This window comes from Rutidosis leptorrhynchoides, chromosome 4 (assembly GCF_046630445.1).
Source record: "Rutidosis leptorrhynchoides isolate AG116_Rl617_1_P2 chromosome 4, CSIRO_AGI_Rlap_v1, whole genome shotgun sequence".
NCBI classification, from domain to species: Eukaryota; Viridiplantae; Streptophyta; class Magnoliopsida; order Asterales; family Asteraceae; genus Rutidosis; species Rutidosis leptorrhynchoides.
The window spans coordinates 518,783,423-518,794,061 of NC_092336.1; positions in this window are offsets into that span (position 1 = coordinate 518,783,423).

Here is a 10,639-nt window from a genome sequence, read left to right on the forward strand (position 1 = left end):
AGTATTTTAGGTTGTTTTAAAGTTTGGTGTCACGATCCATAATTTCAACCGAATCTCCTAGGAAGTGAAGTTTGTCATCGATTTTAAGCTCATCGAAAAGAATACCAAGTTCTTGTTCCACAAGACACTTCTTTAAGTTTGATACATGTAATGTAGGATGAACGGGGACTCAAATGAGTCGGAAAATCTAAACGGCTAGCAACGGGCCCAAAACGTCCCAAGATTTTAAAAGGATCAAAATATCGCAGATTTGGCTTTCTGCGTTTCCCGAAACGGATTACACCTTTCCAAGGTGCGACTTTTAACGTTACGCGGTTACCCACCTGGAATTCGAAAGGTTTATTTCTAACATCGGCGTAGCTCTTTTGGCGACTACGACCCGTCTTGAGTCTTTCTTGGATTTGAACTATCTTAACGGTTATTTCATGAATGAGTTCTGGTTCGGTGGTTTGCTTGTCACCTACTTCGGTTCAACAATTAAGAAAAATGACAATTGCGGCTATACGAGTTCTCGAAAGGTGTGGCGTTAATACTCGGGTGATAACTATCGTGGTAAGAGAATTCGGTTAAAGGCAAATACTTTTCTCAAGTAAATTTGAAGTTGATAACACAAACTCGTATTATGGTGTCCAAGGTTCGAATCGTACATTAGCTTTGTTCATCGGTTTGTGGGTGATATGTGGTACCCATGTCTAAACGTGGTCCCAAGGCTTCTTGTAAGGCACCCCAAAAATTTAGAAGTGAAACGAGCATCTCGATCCGAAACGAGGTACATTTCTTTAAGGTATATTTGAACAAGTTTGTTAGGACTTGAAAACGTTTGTTAGAACAAGTTTCTTATCGGTTTCTGAAAATGTTTGTTAGGGTTATTCACCCTCGTGGTGAATACTAGTATAATGTGAAGAGTCTCTCTCTCCATTGAGAATTTAGATAAAAGATTTCCTTATACGAAAGTACGAGTGTGATGCGAGAGAAATTTCTGCCTCGATGTGAGCATATCAAGCATTTTGTAGTTCATCGATAAAACTGTGCGAAAACGAGATAGTATACACGTGTAGTATAAGTTTGAAGTTGAAAGAATTTGTCATTCATTCGAAAGCATAAATATGGTTTGGCAGTAATCAAAGGTGTGTACTCGGTATTGTTTTCAATATTCTCGGAGTTTTCGGATGTCCGACAAGAAAAATGAAGTCATGTACATGGCACGTGGTGGTGATTAGGTTGATTGAGTCCAATCACCATCACGAGTCATTAGAACTTTGGTATGACTTACCATAATATAACCACGTTGATCGAGTGTCGTTATATTATGCTAACTCATACCTCCATTCCCACATCACTCCATAAAACCAAGTTCGTGTAATCATGAAGATTTAAAATGAACAAAGTGTAACAACATCTCTAACGTAACTCGTATTCAATCGAAAGAATCAGTGCAATCCTGAAGATGCGTTTCTCGAGGGAAGTGTATAACTGGTTGTTCATGTCAATGTTGTTCAAGTCAGGCAATAATGTCCTTGGGTACGAAAAGAGTAACGAATCATGATAATAAGTAGTACACAACTGTAATGATAAGTAGTGACGACGATACTCACCTAGAGTAGTGGTGGTAGTAACAAAAAGTGGTAGATAGTGAAGAACACCGGTGTAACATCGGTAGTGGTTAGTGATTGCCATAGTGGTGGAAACTTTACAGTACTTGTGGATAGTAATCTGGGACGGTGGTGAATAACAACATGGGAGACAGAGTTCCCGAACTAGTATGACTAATGAAGTCGTCGTTGTCCTTACGCGTATGAATCTTAAGTTTACGTGTGTTACCAGAAAGTGGTAGATTACGAGTTTGTATGATGAAAGTTTGGTACCATTAAGGAGTTCACCTAAGAAAGGTTCAAGTATAAATGCACAAGTAGTCAAGTAAGTGCTATTTATAGCAAATGCAAGTTAGGATGCAATGGTTAACTATCCAGTTGTAGTCTAGATTCACTAATGCATCCTAATGACTATCAGACACACTAATGCATATCCTAGTTTCCTACAACCAACGCTCTGATACCATCTGTAACGACCCGACAAAATCGTCATTTGACGGCGTCGTTAACTTAGGTCCCGTTGCGTGGTCATAGTCCCTAAATGAGACGCGTTTGACTAAAATTATGTCGCATTCATTTAAAACGTACAAGACTTATAGAGTTTAGTTTACCAAACGGTTCGACAACAAGTTTAATTTTACAAAAGTTATAAAGTATAAATGAAATAACTTGCAACATAATTAGTTTAAAATCACGGTTGCTATAAATAGCGTAAGTATGTATGCTTTAAGTTTGAATCCAAAGGTGCTATCACTAGCGTATGCATGTATGCTTGACTCCAAGCAAGTAATCAAAGTGTGCGGAAGCATGTATCAATTAGCCAAGTATGAACCTGAGAAACATATAGAAAACTGTCAACGAAAATCGTTGGTGAAATCATAGGCGTATTTGTAAACGTTATTTTTGAACCACAAGATTTAGTATTTCCATAAAGTTGATTATCCAAATTATTTGCATTCCAAAAGTTGTTATTCACGAGCACCCAATTATCAAGGCTTAACTTTTCTTTTACCTCATACACACAGTGTTAGAACCTACACTGTTTCTCAAAAATATATTTCATCCGCATAACGGTAGCGAACCGTCCGAATGAGGGTTTGTCAAACCCGTATGGCCACACAACATAAGTTCTCGCTTACACCCTGCAAGTGTAACTAATGATAATCGAATTGAGAATTTTTGTTCTAACTCGCACCTGGAATGTTTGTTTTCGTACTTGTGTTCAAAGTATTAAGGTAAGTAGTACAAGATGTATACAAAGTATATGTTTCTCAGCCCACAATTTAAAAGAATAAAAGTTGTTGAAAAGGTGGGACTAGGATCTCACCTTGAGTGCAAGAGTATAAAAGTACTTCACAAGTAAACGTGTGCAAGAACGACTGCTAGTATTGACCTAAAAAAGTATGTTGTATCAATAATGGTAAACACGGTTGGTCAAAGTTATTCAATTAGTCCTATGCTCATTACGACTCAATTATATAGCATATGAATCACGTTGTCAAGTTTCATGCAAGATATAAGTATAAAAGCACGTTAGAACGATTGCATAAGTGTTTGGTTAAGTTTGACTAAAAGTCAAACTTGGTCAAAGTCAAAGTCAACGAGGTCGGGTCGGGTATCCGACAATTTTTCCATGATGAGATATCATATATAAGCATGTTGGCCAAGTTTCATGTTAATCGGAGGTGCGTAGCATAGTTAGAATTAAACGTAAATGAGACTTTTTGGACAACACGCAAATGGCGCGCCGCTCCGTTTCAAGGCAAAGCCTTGGCACCACTTTGTAGGCATTCGGTGCTCCGCTCAGGAATCGGAGCGCCGCTCCGTATGCTGACAGAAATTTTGGGCTGTTTTCAAGTATTCAACTTGAACCAAACTTCATTCAAACACAATTTATGAACCGTAAACACTCAAAACACGTATCTTATATTGTTGGAAAGGTAATTTAACAAGGAATACAACTAAACACATTTCGAAGGTAATTAAACATACAATACAACTAAACACTTACTAACAACATTTCATAGCATTCAATGCGTCAAAAATCCATTTTAATATTCATCACACCCTAACCAAGAATCATGAATTTATCAATTTTATTTATGAAGTTTTTCTAAGTCAACCAACATACCAAAATGAAGCTAATGATGCTAGTAACACATTTAATACATGAACTTTAATATATTAACAACATTTAATCAACCAAAACTCAAGATTAAACACACCCATTTCAAGTGTTCATGCTAGTTACTCAAAACAACAAAATCGAACAAACCAAACACATATTCAAGTTAGACTTGAGCCATAGACACTAACTAACACAATTTCAAGTCTATAAATCGAATTTGAGAAATCTAGAGTTTTTAAAAACTTTACCCCAAGTAGTGAAATTGGTACCAAAACGTAGCGGATGAAGAGAGGATTCCAAAAGTACGATTTGTTTTGATGTTAGTTTCTTGATTTGGATTTAGATGATGAATCTTTGTTGAAGATGAAAATGGTGAAAGATGGAAGTAGTAAATGAGAGAAAAATGGAAAAGAAAAAGCAAATAGAATGCGTGGTGGGGAGGAGAGTTTGACCCTTTGACTTAGTTGCCACTTTGGCCCTTTGGCAACCTTAGTCCCTCGAGTTTGAAAGTGTAGCGACCCGACCAAATCATGTTTGACGGCGCCGACTACTTAGGTCCCGTTACGTGGTCATAAGTCTTTAACATGATGTTTGACCAAAATATGTCGCATTCATTTCATAAGTAAAAGGATGTTTCAAGTTTACAAATGTAGTTCAAAAGACTAGTTACATTACAAAGTTTAACGTACGAATGAAACCTATGCGACACAATTTAAAGTAGTTAAAAGATGCTCCAACTATGCATGTATACTCGACATCCAAGCAAGTATCAAAAAGAGTGCGGAAGCATGTATCAAGTAGCTTTCAAGGACCTGAGAAAACATATAGAAAACTGTCAACGAAAATGTTGGTGAAATCATAGGTGTTTTAGTAAACGTTGCATTTGAACGACAAGATTTAATATAATATGATTATCTAAATCATTTGCATTCCAAGGTTGTTATTTGTTTCGCGGGCACCCAATTATCAAACTTAACTGTTTTGTACCCTGTTACGTAGTGTTAGAACATACACTATACTCGAAAATATATTTCATCCGCTAACGGTAGCGAACCGTCCGAATGAAGCTCGTCAAGCCCATGTGATCACATAATATAAGTTCTCGTTTACACCCTGCAAGTGTAACTAATGATAATTGAATTGAGGATTTTTTTTCAAACCCGTACGTGGAATGTTCGTTTTCGTACTTGTGTTCAAAGTGTAATGTATGATACGTATATGTTTCTCATCCCATAGTTTAAAGCATATAAGTTGTTTGAAAGATGGGACTATGATCTCACCTTGAGTGCACGTATGAAAAGTACTTCACAAAGTAACGTGTGCGAAGGATAATGCTAGTCTTGACCTAAACAAATAGGTCGTATCAATAACGGTAAACACGATAGGTCAAAGATGTTCAATTAGTCCTATGGCTCGTTACGACTCGATTAAGTAGCATGTGAATCAAATTGTCAAGTTTCATGCAAGATACAAGTATAGAAACAAGTTAGGAAGGTTGCATAATCATTTGGTTAAGTTTGACAAAAAGTCAAACCTTGGTCGGTCAAAGTCAACGAAAAAGTCAACACATTCGGGTCGGGTCCCGAACTATTTTTCTGAGGTTTTCATTCATATATAAACATGTTAGAACAAGTCTCATGTGAAACGGAGGTCCATAGGATGCCAAACATTTTTCATATAATTGACATGTAGGTCAGAACCTGAACACGGCTTAGGCCGCGCCGCGACCCAGGATTGCCGCGCCGTGACAATACACGGGAACTGGTACCTGGTCAGTCTCAAATGTTCAAGTCTTTTTCTGAACTTCGAACGAACACAAAACACAAACCGTAAACACTTAAGACTCGCACATTATATCGTTGGAAAGCTCTTTTGACAAGGAAGACAACTAAGCACATTTCACCAACCGAAAACATTATTTGTAATAACCGACTTTTCAAATCAAATGATCAATCAATGCACACATTTAATACTCAAATTTGATAAGTGCACATTTATGATTCGGGCATTTAATGCATACATACAACACGCTATTTTGTAGGTAATCGAGCATACAATACAACTAACTACTTACTAACCATAATTCATGGCATTCAATGCATCAAATATTCATTTCAAGCTTATCAAACCCTAATCCAATTTCACTAAAATCACTAATCAAGTTTATGGAGTTTTCTCAAGCAACCTACACATGAAATTGAAGCTAGTGATGTTAGGAACACATTTAATACATGCATTTATGACATTTAACATCATTCAAACAACCAAATCACCAAATCAAACACGCCAAAGTTTATGTTCATGCTAGTTACTTCAAATAACAAAATCGAACATATAAATCATATACTCATGTTAGACTTGAGCCATAGACACTAATTAATAACTTTATAAGTTAAAAACATCAAGAACACACAATCTAGTTATTTTAGAAAGTTACCCAAATGTAATGAAATCGGTATGGAATCGAAGAGGAAGTTGCAAGGATTCCAAATATGTAATTTGTTTTGCAAGACACCCGCTAGCTTGGATTTAGATGATGATTCTTCAAAATGGAGAATTGAAAGAAAATGTGGAAGTAGAAGAAGAAAAGGAAAATGAAAATGAAAAAGATGGGTGGTGGGGTGACTAGTCACAAGTTAGTCACCTCTTTGGCTCTTTGGCGAAACTAGTCCCTCGAGTTCGGTTGCGGGTGCGTGAATTACCTAAACGAGATATTTTAAAACGCGTATTAACGAGGGATGTCATAATCATATAACGGAATTTAAATAGTTAAACGGAAAAGTAAACGGAAAAAGGCGGGATGTTACATTACCTACTCCTTAAAAGAAATTTCGTCCCGAAATTTAAGTAGGCGTAGCGGTCGTTGTTTCTTCCTCAAAATCTTGCGTTTCCGGAATTGGGAATAAGTGAGGGTATTTCTTTTGTATTTGATCTTGCCTTTCCCAAGTAAAATCGGGTCCTCTTTTGGCATTCCAACGAACCTTGACAATCGGGATTCGGCTTTGTTTTAATGTCTTGACGGAGGTGTCCACAATTTCAACCGGTTCCTCCACAAAATGAAGTTTGTCATCAATAGTAAGTTCCTCGAGAGGGATGATGATATCGGGCTCGGCAAGACACTTTTTCAAGTTAGATACATGGAAGGTAGGATGAACGGAGCTCAATTGAGGCGGAAGATCTAAACGATAAGCAACGGTTCCAATACGCTCCAAGATTTCGAAGGGACCAATATACCGCGGATTTAATTTCCCACGTTTTCCAAAACGAATGACACCTTTCCAAGGTGCGACTTTTAACATGACGCGGTCACTGACTTGAAATTCAAGGTCGTTGCGTCTTTTGTCGGTATAGCACTTTTGACGACTCCGGGCCGTCTGAAGCCTATCTCGGATTTGAACGATCTTCTCGGTGGTTTCTTGAATGAGTTCGGGTCTAGTGATTTGTAGGTCGCCTACTTCGGCCCAACAAAGAGGAGAACGGCATTTTCGGCCATATAACGCTTCAAAAGGTGCGGCTTTAATACTCGCGTGATAACTATTGTTGTAAGAGAACTCGGCGAGAGGTAAGTGCTTGTCCCAAGCTTTTCCAAAATCAACCACACAAGCCCGTAACATGTCCTCTAAGGTTTGAATTGTGCGTTCGCTTTGTCCATCGGTTTGGGGATGATATGCGGTGCTCATGTCTAAACGCGTTCCCAACGCTTCTTGCAAGGTACGCCAAAATCTAGAAACAAAACGGCCATCTCAGTCGGAGATAATCGATAAAGGTACACCGTGTCGGGCTACGATCTCCTTGATGTAAAGTTGTGCAAGTTTCTCCATTTTGTCGGTTTCTTTCATAGCGAGAAAGTGTGCGGATTTGGTGAGACGGTCAACAATAACCCAAATGGTATCATAACCGCCCGTTGTCTTTGGTAACTTGGTGATGAAGTCCATCGTTATTCTTTCCCACTTCCATTACGGGATTTCAGGTTGTTGAAGTAACCCGGACGGTCTTTGGTGTTCGGCTTTGACTTTGGAACATGTCAAACACTTGGCAACATAAGTAGCTACGTCCCTTTTGATGTTCGGCCACCAATATTGTTCTTTAAGGTCGTGGTACATCTTATTGGCACCGGGGTGAATCGAGTATCGTGACTTATGGGCTTCATCTAAAATAAGACTTCGTAGGTCCCCATAACTAGGCACCCAAATCCTTCCGGCGAAATATCGGAGTCCGGTTTCCTTAGTTTCGAATCGAGAGACTAGAATGTTTAAGAGCTCGTGTGAAACGTTTTCATCCTTGAGAGCCTCATCTTGGGCTACCCGAATTTGGCTATTAAGGTTGGTGTGGATGGTGATGTTTAAGGCTCGGACACGAAGAGGCACCGCTCTTTCTTTTCGACTTAAGGCATCGGCTACTACATTTGCCTTCCCGGGATGGTAACGAAGCTCGCAATCGTAATCGTTTAAGGTTTCAATCCACCTTCGTTGTCTCATGTTTAGTTGCTTTTGATCGAAGATGTGTTGGAGACTTTTGTGATCGGTAAAGATAGTACTCTTGGTTCCATAAAGATAGTGTCTCCACATTTTAAGTGTAAAGACAACGGCTCCGAGTTCGAGATCATGTGTCGTATAGTTTCGTTCATGAATTTTGAGTTATTGAGAAGCATAAGAAATGACTTTCGTTCGTTACATCAACACACACCCAAAACCATGTTTCGAGGCATCACAATATACAACAAAATCGTCATTGCCTTCGGGAAGTGACAAGATAGGAGCGGTGTTTAGCTTTGTTTTCAAGATTTGAAATGCGGATTCTTGTTCGGTCGCCCAATTGAATTTCTTTCCCTTGTGAGTCAAAGCGGTTAGAGGACGAGCAACCAAAGAGAAATCCTTGATGAATCTACGGTAGTATCCGGCGAGACCCAAGAATTGACGAATGTGAGTAGGAGTAGTAGGGGTCTCCCATTTACTAATGGCTTCGATTTTTGTTGGATCGACTTTAATACATTGGTCACTTACAACATGACCAAGAAATTGAACTTCCTTTAACCAAAATTCACACTTGGAGAATTTGGCATAGAGTCGTTCTTGTCTTAAAGGTTCAAGCACAAGTCGGAGGTGTTCCTCGTGTTCTTCTTCGCTTTTTGAATAGACCAAAATATCATCGATGAACACGATAACGAATTTGTCAAGATACGGTTTGTACACGCGGTTCATAAGATCCATGAACACTGCCGGTGCGTTAGTGAGACCAAATGGCATGACAAGGAATTCATAACTACCATAACGAGTTCGGAAAGCGGTTTTGGAGACATCTTCCCCTTTAACCCTTAGTTGATGATAACCCGAGCGGAGATCGATTTTCAAATATACACAAGACCCTTGTAGTTGATCAAAGAGGTCATCGATGCGAGGAAGAGGATATCGGTTCTTAACCATTAATTTGTTTAGTTCACGATAATCAATGCACATTCGTAGGGATCCGTCTTTCTTCTTAACAAACAAAATCGGAGCGCCCCAAGGTGAATGGCTAGGTTGGATAAAACCACGATCAAGTAGTTCTTGGATTTGACTTTGCAATTCTTGCATTTCGGATGGAGTGAGTCTATATGGTGCACGTGCTACGGGTGCGGCTCCCGGAATAAGATCGATTTGGAATTCAACCGGTCGATGAGGTGGAAGACCCGGCAATTCGTCGGGAAATACATCGGAATAGTCACTAACAATTGGCACATCATCGATGTGTTTCTCATCGGACTCGACTTTCTTAACGTGAGCAAGGATCGCAAAACAACCGTTACGGAGTAGTTTTCTAACTTTAATGCATAAAACGAGGTTGAGTCCGGTGCAACTCTTATCGCCATAGACGATCAAAGGTTCACCATTCTCGATAGGAATTCAGATTGCGTTAAGATCATAAAGGATGTGAGATTTCGTTTTGGCTAGCCAATTCATACCGATTATTACATCGACGCTTCCTAGTTCCATGGGTATCAAGTCAATTTCAAACTCATTACCCAAAATGTTTAACGTACACCCCCGGTAATATGTGTCGGCACTCAATAGTTTTCCGTTGGCCACTTCAATGGTATAAGTGGTATCTAGTGGACGTGGTGGAGTATTAAAAGAATGAGTCAAAGTCTTGGATACAAAACTCTTATCGGCACCCGAATCGAATAAACAAGTAACATAAGTGTTGTTGAGGAGAAACGTACCCGTGACTAATTCATTGTCATCTCGGGCTTCCTCGGTGTTGATGTTGAAAGCTCATCCGCGTGTGTTAGTGTTGGCTTTCTTCTTCGGACATGCATTTCTAAAATGACCCGTTTGGCCACATTCATAACAAGTACCCGATTTTGGTGCATTGGGCACCTTTTGAGCGACGGGGGCGACACTTCTACAATCGTTGGCCACATGACCACCCCTTTGGCACCGGTGGCAAAATAGATTGCTACATTCACCATAGTGGTGTTTGTGGCATTTGTTGCAAAAGGGTTTATTTCCGCCATAACTTTTCTTGGCGTCGGAGGTGAAAGGCTTTTTGGTGAAGTTGTTGTTGTAGTTGTTGCTTGATTGGGGGGCTTCCCATTTTCTTTTGTTGCCGCCCGATTTATCCTCGGCCTTAGGTGCCGGAACTACGATTTCGTCAACCGTTTCGATCAATTAGCGGGCCATGTTCAAAGCTTGTTGTAGGTTAGCGGGTTTGGATGACATCACTCCTTGTTTGATGCTCTTTGGAAGACCATCCATATAGAGTTCAACCCTTTGAGATTCGGGGTTCATGAGGTTGGGACACATCAAGGATAGCTCGGCGTATCGTTGATTGTAGGCCTTGAGATCGTTTCCGACTGCCTTTAAAGTTCTTAGCTCTTGTTTGAGCTTTCGGATTTCTTCACGAGGGAAAAATTCGACGATCATCCTTTCTCTCAAATCTG